Source organism: Macaca mulatta, chromosome 12 (assembly GCF_049350105.2).
Source record: "Macaca mulatta isolate MMU2019108-1 chromosome 12, T2T-MMU8v2.0, whole genome shotgun sequence".
Taxonomy (NCBI): domain Eukaryota; kingdom Metazoa; phylum Chordata; class Mammalia; order Primates; family Cercopithecidae; genus Macaca; species Macaca mulatta.
Window position 1 is genome coordinate 70,724,752 of NC_133417.1, and position 18,673 is coordinate 70,743,424.

Below are 18,673 nucleotides of genomic sequence, written 5' to 3' on the forward strand. Positions count from 1 at the left end.
AGGGAACAACTCCTATATCTAATATTTAAACAGTATTTAGCACATTTATTTCTCTGTATGGAGACGAGATTAAGAGGTCAGGTGACAGTCTTTCAAGAAATGTAGAAAATTCCTGGTTGAATTAATAATTACGTCCTGTTATGCTGTGGTTGGCTTTTAGATTTCCATCTAATCTTAAAAAGAAGAAGAAAAAACCCACTATATGTTGCATAAGGCATTTTAAGATAAACGTGCAACTGAAAATATATTTTTAAAATATGCAGAGATAGAACAAAACAAATCTAGTGGAATTATTATTATTAGAAACTCCTCTGTAAAAATATTGGCTAAAGCAATACATAAAGAAAGATTCTCGGTACAAACTGCTCGGAAAGTTTAACATGCGCTAGACTTCAAATATTAAAAGTTAAATTTAAAAAAATCTGATGGCAGGGTGTGACTTTAACCTCATGGATTTTAGCCACAAACTCATAGAAAAAAATATATACAATAAAAGAAGCAACTGATTTTCCCACAAGCAGAGATTTTTCTAATTAAAATGCTGTCACTTTAATATTTTTTAGCTATAGAATTTGAGTGTAAATGTCTTCATTATGTACTGTAACTTCTCTAGCAAGTTATGTTAACTTAACGTTTTCAGAATCGGAAATATTGGTAACTCGATGGGATTCTTAAAACAGAAATAGTTTCTTTGATGAGTTGGAAAGAGAAGGAAATAAAAGTCTAAGGTAAGCGCCAGTTTCACCCTCAATTCTTAGGCTTCAGAAAAGCCTAATTAGGCAGGGAAAGGAATTTGGGCCTGGCACACCCAAGCTTAGACGTGGCAGGATCCTGAAACAATTTTTTTTTTTGAACCTTTGAGTCATATGCCACAGGCAAACCATAACCGCGATATACAGGTCCTTAAGTCAACAGGTCCTCTAAAGAGATGGTGTGTGGCTGGTGCGTGGCAGTTGGATTTCCTCCCGCCACGGAAGAAAAGAACTCTTCTCCATTGGACAGGAAAGTGGGCCCAACTCTGGCTTGGAGAGCGCACCCGGAAAAGTGCAGAGTCGAAACAGAGAGAGAGGGGTGTCTGCGTCCCGGCCACAGAGCCCTTTCCAAACCACTCGGAAACCATTTAAATGGCTCGGCGGCCACGGTTTGCTGCCTAGAACGTTTGGGGTCCCCGGCTGGGAAAGTTGCCTGGCAAAGCCATGCCCTTCGCCGTCGCGGGATGCCCTCTCGGGCAGAGAGGCTGGAGGAGACAGGCAACCTGTTAGCCGCAGTGGAAGCGCGCCCGCCTCCCGCCGGGCCCTCCCTCTCAGGGTCCCCACGCTGCGACCCTCCCAGGGGCAAGTCCGGGGCCACCAGGTCTTTGATCTCGGTCCAGCTCCTCTGGGGCCGCCCCATAAGGACTGGCGGGGCACCGTGGGCTAGAGGGTGTGTGACTGGGCTCCCCCCGGGGCGCCACCTGCCCCTTGGCCCGGGGAGCCCCTTTCGGGGTCTCTCCAGGGGCAACCGAAACACTGCTCTCGAGACCGACTCCAACCGGCCACCTGGACCGTAGCCCTGTCCCCAACATGTGAACCCCCGCGGCTGTCCTCCCGCCTGCTCTAACGCAGCCCAGGGGTACCGCATCTCCCTCCGCCTGTCGCCGGCTTACCTGGCGGGTAGGCTGGGCAGGGCAGGGCAGGGCAGGGCGGCGGGAAGCGGCGGCCGGGCGGGCGCTGGACGTGGGCTGGGCTCCAGGTGCAGGTGGCTGCCGCTGCGACTCCGGTTGCTGTCGCTACAGTTGCGGCTAAGTAGAGCTCCTCCTCCGCCGCCGCCTCCTGCCTTCCCGCTGGGCCTCCCGCGTTGCCTGGAGAGGCAGAACCGCGGCTCGGCTTCCTCTTGGAGTCTCCCAGGTGAGCTCCGGTCTGCGACGTCGGCAGGGGCGAGGCCCCGCTCCCGCGCCTGCGCGCCAGCCTCCCGCCCCGCCCCAGCACTACCTGAGCGCTCCAGGTGAGAACCGTTGACCGCGCGCGCGGGGTGGGGGCGCCGTCCGGGCCAAGCCTGGCTGTTGCGCGGCTTCTCTCTGCGCGGTCGGCGAGGCTGCTGCTCCGCGCAAGTTGTGGCTCCCGGCCCGTCTACTCTGAAGGAATCCTGCACTGACCTGGTGGCAGTGATCACCTTGTAGCCAGAGTAGTCTGCTGGGTCCTTGGGGAAACAGAAGTTCTAGATTTCCCCCACACGCTTCCTCCCTTCCTCCTCGGTTCGCCAAAATGAAGGGGTGCGCTGCCTCCGAGGACCACTTCGGGAGGGCAGCAACTGCTGGCTCATGTGGTTTCCTCGGGCAGGGTTCAGCAGCTTCTGTCACCAGTTAGGTTTCGTGAGCTTCCTTCCCGTGTAGTCTTGATTTCATCACTTGACTCACTTCAGCGCAGCTAGTGGTTTCCGTTTCTGTACGCGGGCGCTCTGGTAGGGGCGCCTCACGTCCAAAGGAGGAGTCTCCTCCCAAAGAAGAGCCTTTGGTATTTGGCAGAGCCTCGCCAATTTGGGGCGCACCTCCCCTCCCTGGGATGCTCTCAGAAGGCAAACCAATTCCCAGAGGGAAAAACAGCCACAACAGAGAGAACCCTTGCTGTTTCTGTTTGGAAAAAGATTGGGATTTCCTGGAGAAAGCTTGCTTCTACTGTAGGTTCGTTTAAAAACTCCACATCTATTCTGGAAGGGGACAACGCAGACTCCAGGAAGATGGTGGAGTTTGCTGTTTTTAAGACAAAAAAAAAATTGTTAAACAGTGTTTGTTCCGTTTATGACACAACTTTCTGTTTCAGCCTTCCTTCTGCTGCTGTAACAAACATTGACACTCCCAAAACCAGGACTTAAAATGACCTTTATACCTTTCCGTGAACTCATTTCTTTGGCTCTATCCCAAAGATATGTAGGGATATAAATCGAAAACTAGCTAAAAACTTTTTGGTGGCATGTTTAATCATATGGTGGCAGGTTTTACTATGAAGTTTAGTTGTGGTCTTCCTCCTACATTTTGACATGCTCTTATGGTGCTTATTTACTGTTTTATTAGTGCTACGCGTGACCTAAAAATAAGGTTTAAAATACAGGTTAGTGTAGTATCAACAAGTGTATCTTTAGTACTTGACTAGTCTAAGACATTGGTTTTAGCAGCCATAGTACTATTTTATACTATGACACCTATGAGTTAGGTTTAAGACATTAGTAAACTAGGTAGTTTAGTAAACTAGTTCTATGTAAACTAGTTCTATGCTTGTTTTACATGTTGTGCTTATTTTGCAAGCACCAAGGAACCTTCATCTATTTGCAACATTTTAGTATCAGTACCTACAAGCAGTTGCCAAGCTCCCTTTCCCTCCAAAAACAAACAAAAAATAGTTCAGGAGATACTTGTGTGTATTGATATACTAACTTGGTAGTGTTTTTCCTTAGGTCCAGGTCCAGAACTGAAAATACTAACTACTCAAATTCTCCTTCTCCTTCTTCTTCTTCTTCGTTGTGCCACTTTGTCATTTACCCCTAACTGGTGGTTAATGTCAGTCTTGGGAAAATTTGTAAGGTATCCTAAATGTATAACCAAGAAACCTGTATCCTTTTTCACACACCACCCATCTCTGAATGAAGCAACAGTCAAAGATTGTGAGAGTTTTGGTGTCCCACCAAACGAAGAGCAACACTTTTCACTGACAATCAGGACAGAGCAGATGGATATAAAATAGCAATCTGGAATCCAAAGACTGAGACGCATTGACAGCAAGACTAGTAACGTCAAATAACAACTGAAAAGAGAAGATAGGGCAGACCTATAAAAAGAGAGAGCCAACAAACAGGACCAAAATGCTGGATGAGGAGTATAAAAAGAACAGAAGAAACATAAAAATGATCAGGAGTTACTAAAATTTGACTGTCAGTTTTACAATGGAGACGAACAATTTAAAGAAGGAAGCAGTTTTTCTGAATGTGGCATTACTTGTGCATGTTGAGTGTCACATATATATACATATATATATATATATATAGAGAGAGAGAGAGAGAGAGAGAGAGAGATCTTGGGGATGAGACCCAAGTCTAAACACAAAATTCATTTATGTTTCATATACACCTTATACACATAGCCTTAAGGTAATTTTATAAAACATTGTAAATAGTTTGATGCACGAAACAAAGTTTGTGTAAAATACTTATGTGTGGAATTTTCAACTTGTGGTGTCATGTTGGTGCTCAAAAAGTTTTGAATTTTGAAACATTTGAGATTTTGGATCTGTGGATTAGGGATGTTGCATCTGTACTATTTTACACAACATTACTTGTACTATTTCATAGCATTCTGAAAGCAAAGCCTTATTATTAATAAAAATTTTTCTGTCACAATAAAATGATGCCACAGGCCCAAGAAAAAAAATTATCATATTGAAATGTTTAATGCCCCAAATCTAATCAGAGGCAGGTTTTTGAAAGTACCATCCTATTCAAAATTATGAAATAAATAATTTATTTCATAAACAGAAGTTAGCATTTCATCATAAAATAAAACCCAGGAACCTTAATGTAGACATGCTTCTCAGAAATAAGCTAATTTTAATAGCATATGTTTGACATATAATGACAGTTAAGACAGAAAATTGGGCAGATTTTACACAGGAAGGAAACAAACATTCTCTATCTCTCTCACACACACACATACACACACTTATTACACACACACACACACACACTCACACGACTAGCCACAAAATGGTCATTTGTATGGATTTGAAACAATACTTACTCCTTAATACTTTCTGTTAACATTTAATGCCAAGATCATCAGCACCTGGCACTTAGTAGGTACTTAATAAATATGTGTTAAATGAATAAATTGACCCATCAAGTACCATAAAAAAATATACCTAGTGTCTTGAGCAATTTACAGGTCTAAAGAATGGTTTTACCCAACAGTAAGGAGAAATAATCCAAGGCAGGTAAGAACACTAGACTGGTAATCTGAATTACAAAATTCTAAGAACAATAGATACCAGCTTTCACGTATCTACATTTCAAAAGACACTATGCAAAACAATTTACACTCCTACAAGTTATTTTATGTCTGGCTTCAATATTCTCTTCCACAAAACAAAATAGTGGTAGAAGATGATCTCCAGGCTTCTTTACATTCTGATTCAAATAAACTCCATGCCAAGAGAATTGGGCAAATAAATAAACAAATAAATAAAACCTTCTGGATATAGCAATAATAATTAATGGGACAACAAAGATGAAGAAACTGAAATTATTTAACTGAGATCAAAATTTTAATTCATAAATAATAGTTGTAATATATAATGTAATAAGTAAATGTGTAAAGTTACTAAGCCCAACTTTAAACTATTTCAGTTTGTTAATTGTTTAATTGTTGGTTACACAACTTTGCTTTGAAACATACTCTAGAAAGAGTTTTGCCTCATGAGGGAACTAGAGTTTTTAGTGAGGATCTCAAAGTCAGACTGAGAGATTTGGCTCAAAGACTGAACAGATTGGAATAATTTCTTCTCAAAGCAGTAATAAGCATAGAAATGTTACTGATTCAAGCAGAGAGTAGAGGTAGTATCACAGTGAAGAGCCACAAATATGTGGGTATTTTTAAAATAATGATGCAACATAATTCTACATTGTGTTTAAAATATTGCAAGAGTTAAAACAGTGAAAATATAAATAGGTTATTTTAGTATGAACTTTTTTGGACATTGTTTTCTATGATCCTTCCCCCTGTAGAATCTCAGAACAATCATCTCAGATTTTCAAAGTGGTACACATACTATGAGGGGTTGACTTAGATTACAACAAAATTATGTCTTGCTAATCTTGTATTCTTAGTACTTGGCACATAGTAGGCACTCAATAAATATTTGATGAAATGTATTGAATAGAGTGCATTGTTTCAAGCTTTTAAGCATTAGCCTAAGAGCAAAAAGAAATGTCATGCTGAGTCAGAATAATATTCAATCTAACTGGCTCTAAATTCTGACAGTGGCACCAAAGAATATTTTGTGGGAAACCATGGTGATAGTCTTGCATGATGTTGACCTCAGTGATGTACTCGGGTATCCCTCACTGACTCCTTTCCTAAATTGATTTCTCTTTTTCTGTAACATGCTTCTTTAAATTGAAAAGAAATTAATATTCTTTACAGAAAAATCAGAAAATACACATAATGCAAAGAAATTAGCTTTGAAATACTCAGAATTCCTTATACTGAGATGAATCAGTGCTCTCAGACCCTTTCTATCATGTATCTTTCCAGATTTTTTTTATTGAAAAAATTAGCCGGAGGCGCGGCATGGAATGGGGAACATAGAGGGATACAGAGACAGGTTTGTAAAATAAAAACTAGATCATTCTGGGGACTTGTTTTGTAGCCAAAGTTTTCTACTTAACATATAATTAAATGTCAACAAATTTATTTTACAGTGTTATTTTAATGACTGCCTGATATCCCTTTGTAAGGATTTATTTAATCTGTCACTTACTGTTGGACAATGAAGATTGCTCCCAAATTTTGCTATTGCAAGCAGTGCTATAATGGTCATACGCTTCATCTGTTGAAACATTTATGATGATTTTCTTGTAATTGACTTTTATTTTGTTTTTGTTTTTTTGTTTGTTTTTTTTTTTTTTTTTTTTTTTGAGGCGGAGTCTGGCTCTCTTGCCCAGGCTGGAGTGCAGTGGCCGGATCTCAGCTCACTGCAAGCTCCGCCTCCTGGGTTCATGCCATTCTCCTGCCTCAGCCTCCCGAGTAGCTGGGAATACAGGCGCCCGCCACCTCACCTGGCTAGTTTTTTGTATTTTTTAGTAGAGACGGGGTTTCACCATGTTAGCCAGGATGGTCTCGATCTCCTGACCTTGTGATCTGCCCGTTTCGGCCTCCCAAAGTGCTGGGATTACAGGCTTGAGCCACCGCGCCTGGCCTTGTTTTTGTTTTATACAGAGATGGGGTCTCACTGTGTTGCCCAGGCTGCAATTGAACTCCTGAACTCAAGCAATCCTCCTGTTTTGGCCTCCCAAAGTGCTGGGATTACACGCATGAGCCACCAGGCCAGGGATATTTTTGTCTTTTGAGACAGGGTCTTCTTCTGTTGCCCAGGCTGGATCACAGTGGTGTAATCATGGCTCACTGCAGCCTCAACCTCCCAGGCTCAAGTGATCCTCCCACCTCAGCCTCCTGAATAGCTGGGACTACAGGCATGTTACCTCATGTCTGGCTTTTTTTTTTTTTTTTTGGAGAGATGAGGTCTTACTGTGTTGCCCAGGCTGTTCTCGAACTCCTAGACTCAAGCAATCATCCCTCTTCAGCCTCCTGGAGTGCTGGGCTTATAGGCAGGTGTCACCATGCCCAGCCCTGACTTTTATTAAGCCACTTTGTGTCAATTATCCAGATCCTAAACCATGACAATATTATTAGAGGCATCATATCACAAAAACAAGAGGTAGAATACATATTAACAATTTACCATTTTCTATTGGTATGAAAAATAATAAGAATATTAATTCTAGCTACCAGACCTTCATACAAAGAATGTTCTTTTCAATGAAAACCTTATAATTTTAGAAATAAGGAAATAGAATACCCCACTTATTTTAAAAAACTCAGATCTCTTATTTTCCTCTGATCATACCACAGTCAGTTTCCCACCTGTGAAAATCTTTGTATCTTCTAATATGATTTTCTTCCCCCTTTCCAAATCCCCTCCAGCCCAACTGAAGACCCTAGTCTCCCATGGAGCCTTGACATGGTTTGGCTGTGTCCCCATCCAAATCTCACCTTGAATTATAATAGTCCCCACATCTCAGAGACTGGACCAGGTGGAGATAACTGAATCATTGGGGTGCTTTCCCTCATACTGCTCTTGTGGTAGTGAGTAAGTCTCATATCTGATGGTTTTATAAATGGGAGTTCCCCTGCATAAGCTCGTCTGACCTGCCACCATGTAAGATGTGACTTTGCTCATTTGCCTTCTGCCATGATTGTGAGGCCTCCCCAGGCATGTGGAACTGTGAGTCAAACCTCTTTCCTTTATAAGTTAGCCAGTCTTGGGTATGTCTTTATTAGCAGCATAAGAACAAGACTAATACAAGCCTCCTGGATCAGTTCAAATCACCTTGATATTTTGTAATTCCAATGCATTGGCATAAAGTTAATTTCCTTCCTCCCTTGGCCCTCACCTCTCTCTTGATTCCAATAACACAAAGGGAGAATTGCAGAGAGATGCTACCTGGGTTTGATGTAATTTGTTGCCAGGTAAATTATAATAATTTGTTAAGGAATTCAAGCCATAGAGGATGAGGATGCTCTTTTAGCATGTTAGGTTTGAAGTAACAGGTCAAAAGAAATAGCATTATTGTTATTAAATTCAAAAGAGAAATAATTTTTATGCATATTAGAAGGGGAATTTTGAAGGAAATTATACTTTTTCTGTATACTTACATATTTTACTTTTTATTTACCAGAAGAAAAGGCATTTGCTGCCCAAGGTAGAATCCCATCACCATAGTCCTTTCCTACATCTAATCACAAAATCAGAATGTGCCAATTCTCCATTCCCAAGTAAGTCAACAGACCCTGAGATCACATTCCCTTTCTCCCCTCTGCAAAACTTCAAGGACAGGAGTCCCTGACAGGCAGCTGACATTTGGGGTTGCATACAAAAAAGTCAAGTCACTGCAAGAGAAGGAAGTTTGTTTCTATTGGAAGAGTTAGTGTATAACATATAAAAAGGGAGTGAGGATGGGGATATTGTAGTATGGAAGGGTTTAAAGGGCTTAGAAAATGGTTTTTTTAAAGGTGGACAGGGGAAGAGTAGAAGGCAAAGAAAAAGTCATCCATGTGGGACATCTTCTGAACACCCAAGGAGAATCTTTGGGGATACATTCCCCCCAAGATTTAAGGAAGTAACTTCACTCCTGAGAAGAATGTACAGGGAGCACAGAAGCTAAACCAGGAGCAACATCCAATTTCTTTGTCTCTCCTTCTCTTCCCACTGCAAACTCTGTACAGATTTGGCATAATTACCTGAACTTTCTCATAAAAATCATAGCCTTCATGAAGATCCATTATGTATTTGATTCACAGAAAGTTGGTATTGAATTGTAAAACACGGCTATGAATTTCTCCCTCTCCAATAGGCATGTCATTTTGGAACGCGACTTGCTGCTCTTCTTATCAAGGGTAAAGTCCGTTTCTTCACCTTTTAATCTAGAGTAGCTGTGCAACTTTCTTTGACCAATCAAATATGGTGAAAGTCATGTTGCATGACTTTCAGGTCCAAGTCTTAAAAGAGATTTTTCACTTTCTGCTTTCACTCCCTTGGAATGTTGCCCTGAGATCACCACACCATGAAGAAGTCTGGGGTGAAAGGCCATGTGGAGTGAGAGGCTCAGCTTCCCAGATGCTCTCACTGAGCACAGCCCCCAGCCACCTGCCAGCTCAATGCAACCTGGTGATGGACCCCAAGCAAATACCAGCAGAGGAATCACCTGGTCAACCCACAGAATCATGAGAAATATTAAATTGTTGTTGTCTTAAGCCAGTAAGTTTTGAGAGAGTGTTTTAACTGTTTCACCTAAGTTCGGTCTCTTAACATGAACATAAGCACTTTCTTTTTGCATTTGTACATCCTTTGTACTCTTCCTGTTCATACAGATAAAGCTTTTGAGATGCAAAAGCTTGAATGTATTGGAATTTAGAAGTCTAAGTGTTGAAGGACTCTGTACAAAACCATGCCAAAAAAACATATATTTTGAAGAATATATTCTCAGTCTGAGCCAGTTTTCTATTTCCACCTCAAATCTTGATTATATTGGTGCAGACTGGAGAAAGAAGAGAGTCGGGGGTAAGATGGTGGGTCAGAGGTGGATATTGACAATGCACCTGAGAAAAAGCCCTGTAGCCTCTCACCATGCTAGAATACCATATTGCACAACCTCATGGACTGCCATTTAGATAGAGTAAGATGTTTAGTAATGCATCTTGACCTTTGAAACCAGACTGGTGAGAGGGCTCACCAATGAAAGTGAAGCTAGGCTCATAGCCCCTACGATGGAGATTGGTAAGACCCCAGAGTTATTCCTTGCCCAATGTTAAGTAAGAACAGAAAACATTTCTAAAGAGGATCCTGAGGCAGACAGGCCTTAGGCAGTCCCACAGCCCTCATATGTCCCAGGAAGATGCAGGGAGCCCAAAAGTGGTTTTTCAGTGCAGGTGAGAATGGTTTAGATCCACATGTTTTTGTAAATTAGTTTTTATTGGAAGAGAGGCAAACCCATACATTACCTGTTGCCTACGACTGCTTTGACACTACAATAGCAGAGTTAGGTAGTTATGACAGAGATCATATGGTACACAAAGCCTAAACATTTACTATCTGGTCCTTTATTTTTAAAAAGTCCTTATATTAGATGAAACACAAAGAACTGGTAAAACTTAAGCCTTGTGTAATAATACAAAACACAAATAAACCATGTGGACCATAATCGAAAGGCCCATTGTCTTCAGCTGCTGACATTGGGACCAGGGTGTAGTGTCAGAGCATGAAAGCCTGATACCTGCGATGGCCTAATTTTCTTATACAAATGCATCCTACCACTCCCATCCTATATATCTTATGCTAGATAGGATCCATGGAGTTAGCTGCATCTCTAATGAAACAGGAAAAGTCCCTAATTTTACTGAGATTTAGCTATTGTCACATGGTGTAATAGAGATTTAAGAGAAAAAAATAACCTTAGGCATAGACATAGGAATATAATGTTAGATTAAGTTTCTTATATACCTGGTTCTGTCTTCAGAAACTGGCACGCACTATAAAGCCTTCCATAGTGATAATTATCACAGAAAATTGATAAAAAGGAAATGCCTGCTGAATGTTCTGCCTCAGTAGATTTTCCCTTGGTCTTTTACCTTAGAAAACTGCATGATAGCATTTTTCTATCATTTTTCTATTATTTTGCCATTGCACGTAGGAAGCATGTTATTCACAACTTATGTATTATAAAATCTTTTTCTGATGATGATGATGATGCTTGTTAATTTTCATCTCCTTCCTTTATTGTAAGTTTTTCTATTCCCTGAGACAACTATTTCTCTCCCTTGCCCTAAGCCCCAAGGATACAAGAGGTGCATAGGAAAACATCTATGAAGTGTGTGGGAGGAGACAACAGGGCAGGGTTCCAGAGGTCTGTGGTTTATTGCACATAAAACACTGGAAAGTGCTTTGGATGATAAGGAAGTAGCTTGTTGTCCTTTGCAATGGCCTGACATTCTTACACTGAGAAAAATCTTACTCCCCACTTTGAGCTGGGATGTGGGAGCTGGGAGTTCATTTACTGAGTATTAACTCTGTGCCAGGAATTGTTCCTACATTATCTCATTCAGTCTCCAGAAAACCCTACGTAACAGGTGAGAAGACCTCAGTGACAAACTCAAAGATGTATAGCTAAAGAGCTGAAATGTAAAAGCAGGTCTGCCAGACTCAAAACCCATGCTCTATAAACTACATCATAGAAGTTGTAAAATAATTTTACCTGGAATCCAAGGGTAAATAATTTGTCATCATTAGCTTGCCCTTTGGCATTCATAAACAATTTCTACTTTCCCAGTTTTTGTTCCATTCATACAGGAGTAATATGTGGAAATATTAAGCAATAGAAGGCTTTGTTTTCATGTATAAATTTTACAACATTTTCAAATGTAATAAAGCCAAAATTGTTAATTTCACTTCACATAGAGATTCCTTCAAATATAAGATGCTATGAAACAGGGTCATACCAAAAAGCAAACACACTTAATTATATAATCAAAACATTGAGGAACACAGGAAACTCTAGATAACTCAGAGGAAAAAGGGAGTACAAAATTGGGTTGACACAATGCTTTATTTAAGAATAAGAACATTGTTCATTTGGGTACTGTATAACTGTAAGTATAATGAGGTTTTGTTAAAAAATTGATTGTAACAATTTTGGTATAATTGTATAATAACTTGGTATGTGGTATTTTTATTTTTATTTATTTAGTTAGTTAGTTATTTTGAGATAGAGTCTCACTCTGTTGCCCAGGCTGGAGTGCAGTGGTGTGATCTTGGCTCACAGCAACCTCTGCCTTCTGGGTTCAAGCAATTCTCCTGCCTCCTAAGTGGCCACCATGCCCAATTAATTTTTGTATTTTTAATACAAACAGTGTTTCTACTAAATGTTGCCCAGGCTGGTCTCAAACTCCTGACCTCAAGCAATCTGCTGGCCTCGGCCTCCCAAAGTGCTGGAATTACATGCTTGAGCTTATCAAACCCAGCTGTATGTGTTATTTTTAAAACATAAAATGATCCAAAGTAATACTTTATAATATTTCATAGTATAATTTGGTCCATTAAATTATAACTAGAAAAAAATAAATAAAATTCTTCCAAATTGATATCCTGATGTAAAAATAAGGGTCTCTCCTTTAGGTCTCTCCATAAACTTTAGTTGAGAGTGAAAGACTTTTGGACCAATAATTCTTAACTAAAGCAATTTCTTGACAGAAGCAAAAATGTGAAATGAGAAGATACAATGAATTTAACATCAAAACTAGAACTGTAAGTTTTATCATTTAATTTTATTGAAATACATACAAAGCCCTAGATATGTGGAATTTCAGAGGCATTTAAAGAGTCATTCCAAATGTATATGAAATTATTTCATGAAAAGGTCGACCAAAATAAGAAGAGAATACTCATAAATAAAAATATTTTATAATATCTCGATTATAACCGTTATTCCACAGTAACTTTTCCTTTCTACATATTGTGAAGCACAATAGACCTGAGACAGCCTGTCAATTTGCTTTATGGAATTTGACTTTTTGCAGCCTCACAAACCACGATGAACTGGTATTACCCGTTTTGCCATCTTATCTTTTTTTTAAAAACAGCAATTAAACACTGCCACAAAATCATGAAATAATGTTCCAGACCACATACAAGTGGATGAGTTATGAAGGACTGAAGGATTATATTACTTTTAAAATATTTTGCTTAGATAGAATAATGGCAATAAATATTAGCACCCTTTGTTTTATACTTTTACAAAATATTGAGTAGTTTCAAAGGAACACTTACTAAATACATGCAATGCATAAGGAATCATAATACAATAAACAACTATGTACCTACTACTTACTTAAAGAAAAATATTTTTGTATCTATCATGGAACCCTCTCAGATCCTGTCTCCTCCTAATTCTGAATTTTTTCAATCACTTCCTTGTTTTTCTTTAGAGGTTCACTGCATATGCCTAAACAAAATACTGGTTAATTTCACACTTTTTACAGCTTTGTATATTAATGAAGTGTATGGATATTATTTTGCTACCTGATTTTTTTTGCCCAAAATTGGATACATGAGATTTGTACATGTTGTTGCATGTAGCTGTAATTAATTAACCTTCACACTGTATTATGTTAATCCATTCTGCTCTTGATGAACATTTGAAAAATCTCCAGCTGCATGTGTATGTGTGAGAGAGATTACAAATAGTGCTGCTAAGAACATTTTTATACTCTCCTTCTGGTTAAAGAGCATGTGAAAGAGCTTCTTTTGGAAAAATAACTAAGAGTAAAATTGCTGGGTAGTAGCAAATTTACCAGATAATTCCAATTATTTTCCAAAGTGCTTATATAACACACTTATGGTTTTAATGGCATGCTTCGTTATTAATTTATCTCTCTTTCTCACACACACACAGGCACACACACATACACAATATATCATTTTAATGTAGTGCACTCACCTTTTCTGAAAATGATTTTATATACTAAAAATCTAAATAATAATGTTAGTGCTGGCATTTCAGAAAACCTAGAATTTTGAAAGATGTGGTTGATTGGGAATTTTTGTCATTTGTTGCCAGGAAACAAAATATTAAGGAAAAAATGGGAAGAATGTTTTAGTTGTATCTTCTATTTTTTTTTTTTTTTTTTGAGACAGTCTCTCTCTGTCGCCCAGGCTGGAGTGTAGTGGCGTGATCTCCGGTTCACGCCATTCTCCTGCCTCAGCCTCCTGAGTAGCTGGGACTACAGGCACCCACCACCACGCCCGGCTAAGTTTTTTGTATTTTTAGTAGAGACGGGGTTTCATCGTGTTACCCAGGATGGTCTCAATCTCCTGACCTCGTGATCCGCCCTTCTCGGCCTCCCAAAGTGCTGTGATTACAGGCGTGAGCCACCGCGCCCTGCCACTTGTATCTTAACAGATGGAAAAACAAATGTATTTATCTTTCATTTGCCTTCTGTTACACTTCTGATGTCTTCATTTATAGGACCAAAATATGCATTCACTTTATTTTCAATCTTATTATTCGGTCTTTTAAAGAAGCCCAAGGGCTAACTGGTAACATTCAAAATAACGTGTTATGCAGGAAACCAATTTTAGGGATGGAGGATACTTCCTCAGCTATAACTCCTAAAAATCATCAGAATTGGAACACTGGAAAAGAATTTATTTTTGTCTACTCTGTAACTCTTTTTGTACATTTTTTCTCTTATAACAATCATCTACTTTAAGTTGAAGAGGATCCATTAATTGCCCAACTAAGTATATTTCAAATGCTGTAAAAGTACAGACTTGACTTAACTAAAATCCTCTGGGTACAATACTACCAGAAGCACATGCTTCTCATATATATCTAATAAATGAGATAAATTTATATCTAATAAATTTAATCAGTGAAGGTCTATTAGAATGTGATATCTCTTAAAAGAAATGCATTGCGCAATTCCAAAAAATTATTTCTTTTATACTCTCTTTGTGTAAATATCCTACTTTTCAAAATTTCCCAATGTTATAAGAATTCCAAATTAATTAAATTAGAATCAAGCAAATGGTAATATTATTTTAAAATGTTCGTAGACTGGTACCCTCCCAGCTCTTGCACTCTGCTGTTTTTAATGTGTGGGCCCCTGATAGTCTCTTCCATGAGAACCAGAAATCTGTAAGACTCTATCTTGCAGTTAAGATAAAGTGGTTTAGGTACTTCATTATGTGTTCATTTCAGTGGTGTAGTGCACTCACTAATATGCTTTATCAATACTAAATGAGTAATCCAGTGTATGTATGAGCAATCATTGATATTAATAATGAGAAATTATTGGACACTAAGTACTATGATAAGAAACATCATAGGTTTATATTGCAAATGAAATAGAGAACTGCAAAAATTTTCTAAGCAAAATACATTGGGCCCTAAATTATTTGGCTATTGTTATTGCTTTGTTGGTGGAGAAATACTCAGCACAGAGATGCTTTTCTAATCTTCAATCCAATATCACAAAGCAAGCATCCACCCTTAAAAAAATCAAAAATCATACATCAAATAATAATAAAAATATCAATGGAATATTAATGATATTATATGTACCAATAACTTTACATACTCTATTTTGTACAAAAGTTTTTTCAGGTAGGTAATATTACTATCATGTTGCAGATGAGGAGACTGAGTTTTAGAAGATTTGTGTGCATTAACCAACGCAACAAAGCTAGTGAGCAGCAAAGTGAGGATTCAGCTCATGCCAGCTGATGTAGAAGCTATGTGCTTACTATACTATGCAACTCTAATAAGGTGATGTGCTTACTATACTATGCAACTCTAATAAGGTGATGTGCTTACTATACTATGCAACTCTAAACATCAGTTAGTTGCACAATCTAAACTGCTACTGTAACTAGATAAACATGTTAAAGAAATGTCTTTGGTACATCTGTACTTGGCTCTGATCCCTCTGAGCATAGCAAGTCACAAAGTGTTGAGTTGGAAAACTTTGTAATGACCAAAGAAGTATTATGAATATAGGAAGGCCAATTTTAAAAGAAGTCAACAAGAAAGGTATACAAACTGCCCAACTATAATCAAACACTTGCATTAAAAAAAAAAATTGTAGGTAAGACCTGCTTGTATTAAAGGTTTTTCACAGAAACATAAAACTCAGAGATGTATGAAACTAAAAAAGTATGGAAGATTACTGAATTAATCCTGAGGTAAATAATGTCCCAGTAGAAATTAGCAGTAAGGTAAGCACTCCAAAACAATCAAATTCGCATGGTTGACATAAACTGATATGAGCGTAAGGGGGTGACTAGTTAGAAATAAGAAATCAGACTACAGCCAAATTTAAAAAAAATTTAAATATAATATATTGATGCTTAGTTTCCTTTAAGCATTGCAACACATGATATTGACAAATGTGGCGACAGCTGGTAAAAACTGTGTTAATTGCCAACGTCACATAACTAATATTTACTATAAAAAGTTTCCCTAAAATAACTTTCTTTCATCATCAGATAGCCATATCCATCAGGCATTCCCTATTTATGTTTTGAAATGTATGTATTATATATATTTTTTCTTCTCCTTTTAAGATTAAAATATAAAGTTTTATGTTTCCTAATATATCTACTTTAAGAATATTCTAAATATTGAAAATCAATTTTTTTTAAATAAAATACCACTGACAGCTGTTCTCTACTTATCATTTCTTAGCACAGTGAAGATTATATTTGCTCACATAAATGGGGTCTTTATAATATAAAAAGCTTCTCAGGGCTGGTGCGGTGGCTCATTCCTGTAATCCCAGCACTTTGGGAGGAGGAGGCAAGCACCATCACTTGAGGTCAGGAGTTCTAGACCAGCCTGGCCAACATAGTGAAACCCCGTCTCCACTAAAAATACAAAAATTAGGCAAGCATGGTAGTGCATGCCTGTAATCCCAGCTACTTGGGAGGCTGAGGCAGGAGAATTGCTTGAACCTGAGAGGCGGAGACTGCAGTGAACCAAGATGGCACCACTGCACTCTAAACTGGGTGGCACAGTGAGGCTCCATCTCAAAAACAAACAAACAAACAACAACAAAAGAAAAAGCATCTCAGAAAAATGTTCCCCTTTTTCATTGTTTCCATGCAAATGATATTTCGCCCTATTGTTTACTTGTCCTGAATTCACAGCAGCAGAAATTCTGCTATACATTTTCCTTTTATCTGGTATTTATTGAAAATGTATTTGGTTTTGATTTGAAGTATATAACATAGTGACTGAAATATAGGTTTATTTTCTCATGTAACAAGTCAAGAAGTAGGTGGTTGCTGCCTTTCTTTCAGTTATTCAACAATATAATCAATAACTGTCTTGTCTTTTTATATTTCTGTTCACTATCTTCAACGTGTTGGGTTTCCTTCCTGGTAGGTGTCATATCAGGGTCACAAAATGGCTGCTATTGCCCACTAATACTTGAGTGCTCCAGCGAGGGCAGGATGGAGGGAGGGGCTGCCAGCTCTATCTTTGTCTCTTTTGTCAGAAAAGCAAAAGCTTTCCCGGAAGCTCTCTTAGCGACTCCTCCTTACATCTCAAGGCCACAAATTTCAAAGAGTAGAAAAGCAGAAAACAAGATTCTCATTTTTGGCACCATTGTGAGACATTGCCTAGGAAAAGGCATATTGACAATTCAAACAAAATCTTAAATTCTAGTAGCAAAGGATGCAGAGGAATGAATATTTGGTAGGGGACAGAAAGGATCTGCCTAAATGCCCTAGTTCATTTGAATGTAAAATTCTTAAAGGCTGGGATTGTGCCTGTTCTCTTCTTTGTGTATAGAACTCAGACCATAAGAAAAATGTTTGACACTACAAATTCTATACACTAAGGCAGTATCCCCAAATTTCACTCAATTTTTCTAATATGAGGGATGCTATTTGAGCACAAAACTAGAGAGAGATTATAAATATACATATTCATGTTCATCTTAGGCTACTGTAGCAAAATATGATGAACTAGGTGGTTTAAATGATCTCCTCTTAGTGTCCTTGCATGGTGGAGAGAGAGTTCTCTGGCCTCTCTTCTCTTCTTATAAGGACACTAATCCCATCATGGGGACTTCATCCTCATGTCCTGATCTAAACCTGAGCACCCCCGCAAAGGTTCCACATTCAAATACCATCACACTAGAGGTTAGGGCTTCAACATATAAATTTGGGGGAACATAAATGTTTAGACCATTATTTATTTCTATGTTAAAAATAATATAGAATGTTCCCAGAAGTCAATTTTTGCTCCATGTATTAGAATACGTATTAAACCTTCCTATGCCCCGCAAAATTGTAGACGCTGAAAAAAAAACCAACAGAAAATGGTCCCAGCTTTTAATGCATTTAAACTGAAATAAGAAGTGGTGAATACAGATTCAAATTGAACTAAAATGTTATATAATCTATAATAGAAACCTTTTATCTGTTGCCTATTACGTAATAATGGTATAACATACTTTAATCTTCACAACAACGCTGCTAGGTAGTTATTAGCCTCATCTTAAGTGTTAGAAAACTGTGAACACTGAGAGGCTAAGTAATTCATTCAAGGCCACCCAGGGCATAAGCAGTGGAGCTGAAGTTTGGACAAGATCTCTTTTTCTCCCCAAGTCATGCTGGCACATAGTACACATACCACTACATGCTGATTAATTCATTTTGTGAATGAAATCTTCCCTTCTTTTATAAATCTGCTTTGTTTTTACGCTTTTTCATTCCTAGCTTTCTCACTGGTGACTTATGTAGATGAATCGACGGAAATAAGGTCAGATCATTGACAGATGAGAAAATAATGAGACATTAGATTATTAAGA

At 38.6% G+C, this 18,673-nt stretch overlaps 1 protein-coding gene and 1 long non-coding RNA gene across 9 annotated transcripts in view; one reads left to right on the top strand and one right to left on the bottom strand.

Moving 5' to 3' along the window:
- The window catches only part of GALNT3 (polypeptide N-acetylgalactosaminyltransferase 3), a 67,279-nt gene extending 64,550 nt beyond the window's left edge, over positions 1 to 2,729 (bottom strand). For 3 of the 8 annotated variants that reach the window (XR_013402010.1, XM_077957137.1, XM_077957135.1), the window contains exon 1: positions 1,646 to 2,728. The gene's annotated coding sequence lies outside the window, so the exon portion shown is untranslated. Of the gene's footprint in view, positions 1 to 1,645 lie in introns of all 8 variants that reach the window. The other 5 variants (XR_013402011.1, XM_077957140.1, XM_028830793.2 and 2 more) reach the window with 3 other exon arrangements.
- LOC144333391 (uncharacterized) overlaps positions 1,843 to 18,673 on the top strand; it is a 37,707-nt gene continuing 20,876 nt past the window's right edge. Inside the window, exon 1 of the long non-coding RNA XR_013402012.1 lies at positions 1,843 to 1,983. This is a non-coding gene — a long non-coding RNA (uncharacterized LOC144333391). The remainder of the gene's footprint in view (positions 1,984 to 18,673) is intronic.